The following is a 9,680-nucleotide window of genomic DNA, read 5'->3' as shown; positions in this document are numbered from 1 at the left end:
ACCAACCAAGGCGTACAGGCGACAGACACGCAACTTCAATCCAGCAGAGGCAGGGGAACACTGTCAACATTCTGGGACAGTTTTCTGAGACCAACCCAGCTTACAGGCCCTGAGGTGCGGGGTACTCTCACAAGGAGTGGAAAGTTTCAAACGATGGTGAGGGAATACCTTTGCCGACCCTACCAGCATCCTCCGTGATTCCTCTGTGCCTTTTAATTATTGGGTATCCAAGCTGGACACTTGGAATGAACTCTCTTTGTACGCCTTGGAGGTCCTGGCCTGCCCTGCCGCTAGCGTGTTATCGGAGCGTGTTTTTAGTGCTGCTGGGGGAATTATAACTGATAAGCGCACTCGCCTGTCAACTGACAATGCTGACAAGCTGACTCTTATCAAAATGGGGCTGGATTGGGCCAGACTTCTCATCACCACCAAATGACAGCAGAGTAGCATAAAGTCAAATCCACTGTGTTATTTCGGGAAGTGTATTCCCATGCACCGCTTCACATCCACACATGGGTATACGCTTCCTCATTTCAGCTGTATTTTGCTCTTCTCCTTATCCTCAGCCTCCACCACCACTATACCACCAGGGTGACCTTGGTCCGTGTTGCCAGCATTGCAAGTTCCTCCCTCCTAATTTTTGGCAACTTTAACTTGGAAGGCATTGGCAAAGACAATGGGAGACCCACTCCCCAATAATGGGAATAATGTTTTTCAGATGCTGTACTTCATGGCTCTTCCAAGGGGCATTAAAACCGCTTTGTTAAGCTACTGCGACCTCCACCACTTTTCCCAGGGGCATTGATATTGTCTTATTATTCCACTGTGACCTCCAAGTATCTTCCAAGGGGCATTAAAACCGTCTTTTTAAGCTACTGCGACCTCCACGTCTCTTCTAAGGGGCATTTAAAACGTCTCTTTAAGCTACTGCGACCTCCACGTCTCTTTCAAGGGGTATTTAATCCGTCTTTTTAAGCTACTGTGACCTCCACCACTTCTCCAAGGGGCATTAAAACCGTCTTGTTAAGCTACTGTGACCTCCACCACTTTTCCCAGGGGAATTAAAACCATCTTGTTAAGCTACTGCGACCTCCACCACTTTTCCCAGGGGCATTGATATTGTCTTTTTATTCCACTGTTATCTCCACGTCTCTTCAAATGGGCATTAAAATCGTCTTTTTAAGCTACTGCGACCTCCACGTCTCTTCCAAGGTGCATTAAAACCGTCTTTTTAGGCCACTGCGACCTCCACGTCTCTTCTAAGGGGCATTTAAAACGTCTTTTTAAGCTACTGCGACCTCCACGTCTCTTTCAAGGAGTATTTAATCCTTCTTTTTAAGCTACTGTGACCTCCACCACTTTTCCCAGGGGCATTAAAACCGTCTTGTTAAGCTACTGTGACCTCCACCACTTTTCCCAGGGGCATTAAAACCATCTTGTTAAGCTACTGCGACCTCCACCACTTTTCCCAGGGGCATTGATATTGTCTTTTTATTCCACTGTTATCTCCACGTCTCTTCAAAGGGGCATTAAAATCGTCTTTTTAAGCCACTGTGACCTCCACGTCTCTTCTAAGGGGCATTTAAAACATCTTTTTAAGCTACTGCGACCTCCACGTCTCTTTCAAGGAGTATTTAATCCTTCTTTTTAAGCTACTGTGACCTCCACCACTTCTCCAAGGGGCATTAAAACCGTCTTGTTAAGCTACTGTGACCTCCACCACTTTTCCCAGGGGCATTAAAACCATCTTGTTAAGCTACTGCGACCTCCACCACTTTTCCCAGGGGCATTGATATTGTCTTTTTATTCCACTGTTATCTCCACGTCTCTTCCAAGGGGCATTAAAACTGTCTTTTTAAGCTACTGTGACCTCCACGTCTCTTCCAAGGTGCATTAAAACCGTCTTTTTAAGCTACTGCAATCTCCACGTCTCTTCCAAGGGGCATTTAAACCATCTTGTTAAGCTACTGCAACCTCCACCACTTCTCCAAGGGGTATTAAAACTGTCTTGTTAAGCTACTGAGACCTCCACCATTCTTCCAAGGGGCATTAAAACTGTCTTAATAAGCTACTGCGACCTCCACCACTTCTCCACGGGGCATTAAAACCATCTTGTTAAGCTACTGCGACCTCCACCACTTCTCCAAGGGGCATTAAAACCGTCTTGTTAAGCTACTGTGACCTCCACCACTTTTCCCAGGGGCATTAAAACCATCTTGTTAAGCTACTGCGACCTCCACCACTTTTCCCAGGGGCATTGATATTGTCTTTTTATTCCACTGTTATCTCCACGTCTCTTCCAAGGGGCATTAAAACCGTCTTTTTAAGCTACTGCGACCTCCACGTCTCTTCCAAGGTGCATTAAAAGCGTCTTTTTAAGCCACTGCGACCTCCACGTCTCTTCTAAGGGGCATTTAAAACGTCTTTTTAAGCCACTGCGACCTCCACGTCTCTTTCAAGGGGTATTTAATCCGTCTTTTTAAGCTACTGTGACCTCCACCACTTCTCCAAGGGGCATTAAAACAGTCTTGTTAAGCTACAGTGACCTCCACCACTTTTCCCAGGGGCATTAAAACCATCTTGTTAAGCTACTGCGACCTCCACCACTTTTCCCAGGGGCATTGATATTGTCTTTTTATTCCACTGTTATCTCCACGTCTCTTCCAAGGGGCATTAAAACCGTCTTTTTAAGCTACTGCGACCTCCACGTCTCTTCTAAGGTGCATTAAAACCGTCTTTTTAAGCCACTTTGACCTCCACGTCTCTTCTAAGGGGCGTTTAAAACGTCTTTTTAAGCTACTGCAACCTCCACGTCTCTTTCAAGGGGTATTTAATCCGTCTTTTTAAGCTACTGTGACCTCCACCACTTCTCCAAGGGGCATTAAAACCGTCTTGTTAAGCTACTGTGACCTCCACCACTTTTCCCAGGGGCATTAAAACCATCTTGCTAAGCTACTGCGACCTCCAACACTTTTCCCAGGGGCATTGATATTGTCTTTTTATTCCACTGTTATCTCCACGTCTCTTCCAAGGGGCATTAAAACCGTCTTTTTAAGCTACTGCGACCTCCACGTCTCTTCCAAGGTGCATTAAAACCGTCTTTTTAAGCTACTGCGATCTCCACGTCTCTTCCAAGGGGCATTTAAACCATCTTGTTAAGCTACTGCAACCTCCACCACTTCTCCAAGGGGTATTAAAACTGTCTTGTTAAGCTACTGAGACCTCCACCATTCTTCCAAGGGGCATTAAAACTGTCTTAATAAGCTACTGCGACCTCCACCACTTCTCCACGGGGCATTAAAACCATCTTGTTAAGCTACTGCGACCTCCACCACTTCTCCAAGGGGCATTAAAACCGTCTTGTTAAGCTACTGTGACCTCCACCACTTTTCCCAGGGGCATTAAAACCATCTTGTTAAGCTACTGCGACCTCCACCACTTTTCCCAGGGGCATTGATATTGTCTTTTTATTCCACTGTTATCTCCACGTCTCTTCCAAGGGGCATTAAAACCGTCTTTTTAAGCTACTGCGACCTCCACGTCTCTTCCAAGGTGCATTAAAAGCGTCTTTTTAAGCCACTGCGACCTCCACGTCTCTTCTAAGGGGCATTTAAAACGTCTTTTTAAGCCACTGCGACCTCCACGTCTCTTTCAAGGGGTATTTAATCCGTCTTTTTAAGCTACTGTGACCTCCACCACTTCTCCAAGGGGCATTAAAACAGTCTTGTTAAGCTACAGTGACCTCCACCACTTTTCCCAGGGGCATTAAAACCATCTTGTTAAGCTACTGCGACCTCCACCACTTTTCCCAGGGGCATTGATATTGTCTTTTTATTCCACTGTTATCTCCACGTCTCTTCCAAGGGGCATTAAAACCGTCTTTTTAAGCTACTGCGACCTCCACGTCTCTTCTAAGGTGCATTAAAACCGTCTTTTTAAGCCACTTTGACCTCCACGTCTCTTCTAAGGGGCGTTTAAAACGTCTTTTTAAGCTACTGCAACCTCCACGTCTCTTTCAAGGGGTATTTAATCCGTCTTTTTAAGCTACTGTGACCTCCACCACTTCTCCAAGGGGCATTAAAACCGTCTTGTTAAGCTACTGTGACCTCCACCACTTTTCCCAGGGGCATTAAAACCATCTTGCTAAGCTACTGCGACCTCCAACACTTTTCCCAGGGGCATTGATATTGTCTTTTTATTCCACTGTTATCTCCACGTCTCTTCCAAGGGGCATTAAAACCGTCTTTTTAAGCTACTGCGACCTCCACGTCTCTTCCAAGGTGCATTAAAACCGTCTTTTTAAGCTACTGCGATCTCCACGTCTCTTCCAAGGGGCATTTAAACCATCTTGTTAAGCTACTGCAACCTCCACCACTTCTCCAAGGGGTATTAAAACTGTCTTATGAAGCTACTGCGACCTCCACCACTTCTCCACGGGGCATTAAAACCGTCTTGTTAAGCTACTGCGACCTCCACCACTGCTCCAAAGGGCATGAAAACCATCTTGTTAAGCTACTGCGACCTCCACCACTTTTTCCAGGGGCATTAAAACCGTTTTGTTAAGCTACTGCGACCTCCACCACTTTTCCCAGGGGCATTGATATTGTCTTTATTCCACTGTCACGTCCACGTCTCTTCCAAGGGGTATTCAATGTCTTTTTAAGCTACTGCGACCTCCACGTCTCTTCCAAGAGGCATTTAAACCATCTTTTTAAGCTACTGCGACCTCCACCACTTCTCCAAGGGGCATTAAAACCGTCTTGTTAAGCTACAGCGACCTCCACGTCTCTTCCAAGGGGCATTAAAAACATCTTGCTAAGCTACTGCGACCTCCACGTCCCTTCCAAGGGGCATTAAAACCGTCTTATTAAGCTACTGCAACCTCCACGTCTCTTCCAACGTGCATTAAAACCGTCTTCTTAAGCTACTGCAACCTCCACGTCTCTTCCAAGGGGCATTAAAACCGTCTTGTTAAGCTACTGCAACCTCCATGTCTCTTCCAAGGGGCATTAAAACCGTCTTGTTAAGCTACTGCGACCTCCACGTCTCTTCCAAGGGGCATTAAAACCATCTTGTTAAGCTACTGCGACCTCCATGTCTCTTCCAAGGGGCATTAAATCCGTCTTGTTAAGCTACTGTGACCTCCATATCTCTTCGAAGGGGCATTAAAACCATCTTGTTAAACCATTCTGAACTCCACAGCTCTTCCAAGGGGCATTGAAATGTTGTTTTTAATTAACTCTAACCTCCATCACTTTTCCAACGGGCATTGCATTTCCTCTTAATTTTAGTCAGCTATTGCTTTTCAATGCATAGGCGAACACTAAGGGAGACCCACTCCCCAATAATGGGTAGAATTTTTTTAGTATGCTGTAATCCACGTCTGTTTCAAGGGCCATTGAGGTTCCACATAATTTTTGGAAATTCTTTCATTCACTGCTTAGGCCAACAGTGCACAGGAGACCAAGTTGCTATAAATGGAAAAAACGGTTTAGTAAGGCCCTCTGACCTCCATGTCACTTCCAAGGGGCATTGGAGTGCCTCGAAATTTTTGGTAGGCATTGCACTTACTGTATGCCCTATAACTGTGTAGCTGAACCTCTCCTTTTGGTACAGAAACATATCCTATAAGACATGTGTGGTTGACTGGCCTGATATTGATGTGAATGGTCCCTGTTCCTCCTGCTCTTTCTCCTTTGCCACCAATTCATCCATCATTCATCACCTGAAGCTTTGTTTTAACGAGAGTCATAGAACTGGGATAGTAGCAGGAAAACATCCAGCAATCCTCGGAGGAGGTAGGATATGTGCCAAAACGCTGACCACCTCAGGCCTAGCCGCTACTACATACATGCGCTTGCATTCCAAGGAACAGAATGGATGGCCTCATGATCATGAATAATTTATTCGTTGTGTAGGAGGCCGACCACTGCTGCTGTCTACCTTTTGAACTTTGTGTTGAAGCCTGATTGACCCAGGACCCGCAATCCTTTATGTCTGGAGGACGTGTTGCATCCCAGTGTCCAACTGTGTCCCGGCTTCCACAATATTAACCCAGTGTGAAGGCATGAGATGGACCATACCTGGCCACATTCACTTGTCCACGTGTTTGTGGTTAGGCTGTTCTTCAAATAGGGGCGGCTGGGGACCGTTTATGGACATCCGGCCGCCCCCAGGTGGCTGGAGACCATGTGTGGACACCCGGCCGCGGGGCGGCTGGGGACCGAGTATCGACACCCGGCCGCCCCCTGGTGGCTGGGGACCGAGCGTGGACACCCGGCCACCGGGCGGCTGGGGACTGAGTATGGATACCAGGCCACTGATGCAGCCATGACATGGTGGCCAGATTCCGCCTCCACATGCCTAAAAGGTCCAATTTTAAGTGCAAGCAAGCTAGCAGTATGGTATTGCAGCCTGGGGGTGGGTGGATGGCAGGCTGCACACTTACGCTTGCATTCCAAGAAAACAAAGCATATGCTAACTTCTATCATCATCATGCTCCTCACCTTGGCACTCTCAACTCCCCTGATGGAGATGCCAGGGCCCACCGGCCCAATGCTGCCCTAAAGCAGGCCGGGCTAAGAAAAGTGTGTGGGGGGAAGTTGACAGGAGAAATAGGGGCGGCTTGGGACCGTTTATTGATACCCGGCCGCCCCCAGGCAGCTGGGGACCGTGTGTGGACACCCGACCTCCACCTGGCGGCTGGGGACCGAGCATGGACAACCGGACACCGGGCGGCTGAGGACTGAGTATGGATACCAGGCCACCAACGCAGCCATGATGTGGTGGCCAGATTCCGCCTCCACATGCCTAAAAGGCCCAATTTTAAGTGCAAGCAAGCTAGCAGTATGGTATTGCAGCCTTGGGGTGGGTGGGTGGCAGGTTGCACACTTACGCTTGCATTACAAGAAAAGAAAGCATATGCTAACTTCTATCATCATCATGCTCCTCACCTTGGCACTCTCAACTTCCCTGATGGAGAAGCCAGGGCCCACCGGAGGAGTCTGGTTCTCTGGTGGGCTCGTCCAATGCTGCCCTAAAGCAGGCCGGGATAAGAAAAGTGTGTGGGGGGAAGTTGACAGGAAAGACAGGAGAAATAGGGGTGTCTGGGGACCGTGTGTGGACACCCGGCCGCAGGGCGGCTGGGGACTGAGTATGGATACCAGGCCGCCGACGCAGCCATGACGTGGTGGCCAGATTCCACCTCCACATGCCTAAAAGGCCCCATTTCAAGTGCAAGAAAGCTAGCAGTATGGTATTGCAGCCTGGGGGTTGGTGGGTGGCAGGCTGCATATTTGCGCTTGCATTGCAAGGAATGGGGGAGGTGCAATAGAACACTGCCCTGGGTCAAGGACTTGCACTGGGATCAGTTCTTCTGATGCGGCAAGGATCACTTCTGATGGGCACACATTTAGGCAGTGACCTGGGTGTCAGAGATGCTTCCAGGGGTCTTCCCCATGCTGTTCCCATGTCTTTTCAGCATTGTATGCATGTGTCACACAGCACATGGCCAGATAAGGTTGTAAAATGTTAAAATGACATTTCCCGGTGAATGCATTTGTCATAGTTGAAAGCAAAACAAAAGTGCAAAAACGCATGAAAAATACTACTTGTGAACATAGCCCAAGGTGTGGAGGAGTATTTTTGTTTTTGGTTATTTATTTTACCTTATACAGAAGTCTTTACCCTGGAAAGGAAGTTCCTTAACATATTTCACAGGAAAACCGTTTCAGTTTCGTTTTTGAACGTTTTATTGTGTGCCTGTAAAAGTGGCTTAATACCTCTGACCACGTTGTTGACAGCAGTGACCTGGGGGTCAGAAATGCTTCCTGGGGCGATGCCCATGCTGTCCCCATGTCTTTTGAGCACTGTCACTATCGTTTTGGGCACTTTTTAGGCTTTCTACAGACGGCCGGGGGTGCCGCCGCAAAAATGCTCGGGTCTCCCATAGACTTACATTGGGCTCGTTGCTCAGGTTGAGCACCTGAGTATCACGGCTAGCTCGGCCCGAGCTTCGAGCACCCGAGCATCGCTCAACACTAATAGTTATCATACTATTCTGACCATGACCTAGATGAAGGTGAAAATGTCACCTCCATTATTGCCTGAGGAAAAGAAAAAAATATTATTTTTCATCAGAAAATACAGATCCGCTTCTGCAAGTAGTAAGAAGCACTATGAAAATGGAAGAGCCCCATGAATCCCCGTCTGTCCACGATGAGATGTTTGGAGGCCTGAGAACCTGGAGAAATAGGATTTCATTTTACCAAATACTAAACACATCAAAGCAATGATCCTGGAGGAATGGGAGGATGTGGAAAAAAAGGCTGCTTATCCCAATGTATTTTAAAGCTCGCCTTCCCTTTGAACTCAGTCATGTCAAGACATGGGAAGAGGTTCCAAAAATTGATATTTGGGAGGCCAGAATAGCAAAGAAAACTTTGATCCCATTTGAAGATTCCTAGAGCCTCAAAGATCCTGTGAAAAATAAATAAAACTACCTACATAAGAGAGCTGAGGAAACCTCTTCCGCCATTATCAGAGCCAACATAGCTGCCACCTCAGTAGCTAGATCAATACCTTTATGGATAAATTAATTAGATAGCCACATAATGATGAAAACTCCAAGAGAGGATATATAGTAATCTTACTGAACATGGCAACATGCTTTATTGCAGACTAGTGATGAGCGAGCATGCTCGCTACTGCTCGGTGCTCGCCCGAGAATCTCACTGCATTTCCAGGGTTGCTCAGCGAGAACTCGGGTCCCCTCCCTACATGTTTGGCGCTCTTTAGAGCTCCAATCAACATGCAGGGATTGCCTGCCACTCATAGTAATGCCGCAGCCGTGGTGGTTGTGGCATTACAGTGATTGGCTGGCCGCACCGAGTCATCAGGTCTATATCAGACCTGGCGCCGCTGTGCTCGTCACAGTCATTCCCGAATCAGGCAGAGTAGGGAGAGGTGCTACTGCATCAGGGAGAGATTTGCTTGTGTATTAGGTATTGTAGGGAGAAAAACCGTACATTACACATATCCATCTTAACAAACAGTCTTTTTGAGGACTAACTAATCCATCTGCAGAGCTATCAGGCAGGCAGTGTATATAGGCAGGCAAGCAGTGTATATAAAAGACTGCAGTGCATATAGCACAAGAGGCTCCATTCTAAATCTGCCTTCTGCTGCTGTTAGATATTTCTATACAAAAGCCCAGGTCTCAGGGGCCAGGAATACTTTGGTTTGGATCTTAATCCTCATTATTTGCTTAAAAAGCAATCCATAGAACACAGTTTTTCTGCGCCATTTGCTTGTTGGCACTGCAGAATACAGCCAGGTCCTTTCAATATTACAGCGCTAGAAATCCAGCTATTTAAAAGTGTGTTTTCTCCGTCACACGGGTCACATATACGTTTTCAGAAAATACTTCCATTTTTGGCCTCCATTCCAATTTTTTTTCACTGTGTCAGCGACATTTTTTACACCGGTTTGCTGTTCAAACTAGTTGCCTACAGTCCAGGTATTTAAAACTCTGTTTTCTCCGTTACACGGATCACATATACTTTGTCAGAAAATACTGCCATTTCTGGCCTCCATTAAAAATTTCCTTCAGTGTGTCAGTGAAGCAATTCACACCAGTTTGCTGTTCAAACTACTTAACTACAGGCCAGGTATTTAAAACT

This window comes from Phyllobates terribilis, unplaced genomic scaffold, assembly GCF_046119375.1.
Source record: "Phyllobates terribilis strain yellow unplaced genomic scaffold, ASM4611937v1 Scaffold_3__8_contigs__length_932513732, whole genome shotgun sequence".
Classification (NCBI taxonomy): Eukaryota; Metazoa; Chordata; class Amphibia; order Anura; family Dendrobatidae; genus Phyllobates; species Phyllobates terribilis.
This window is presented reverse-complemented; position numbering follows the sequence as displayed.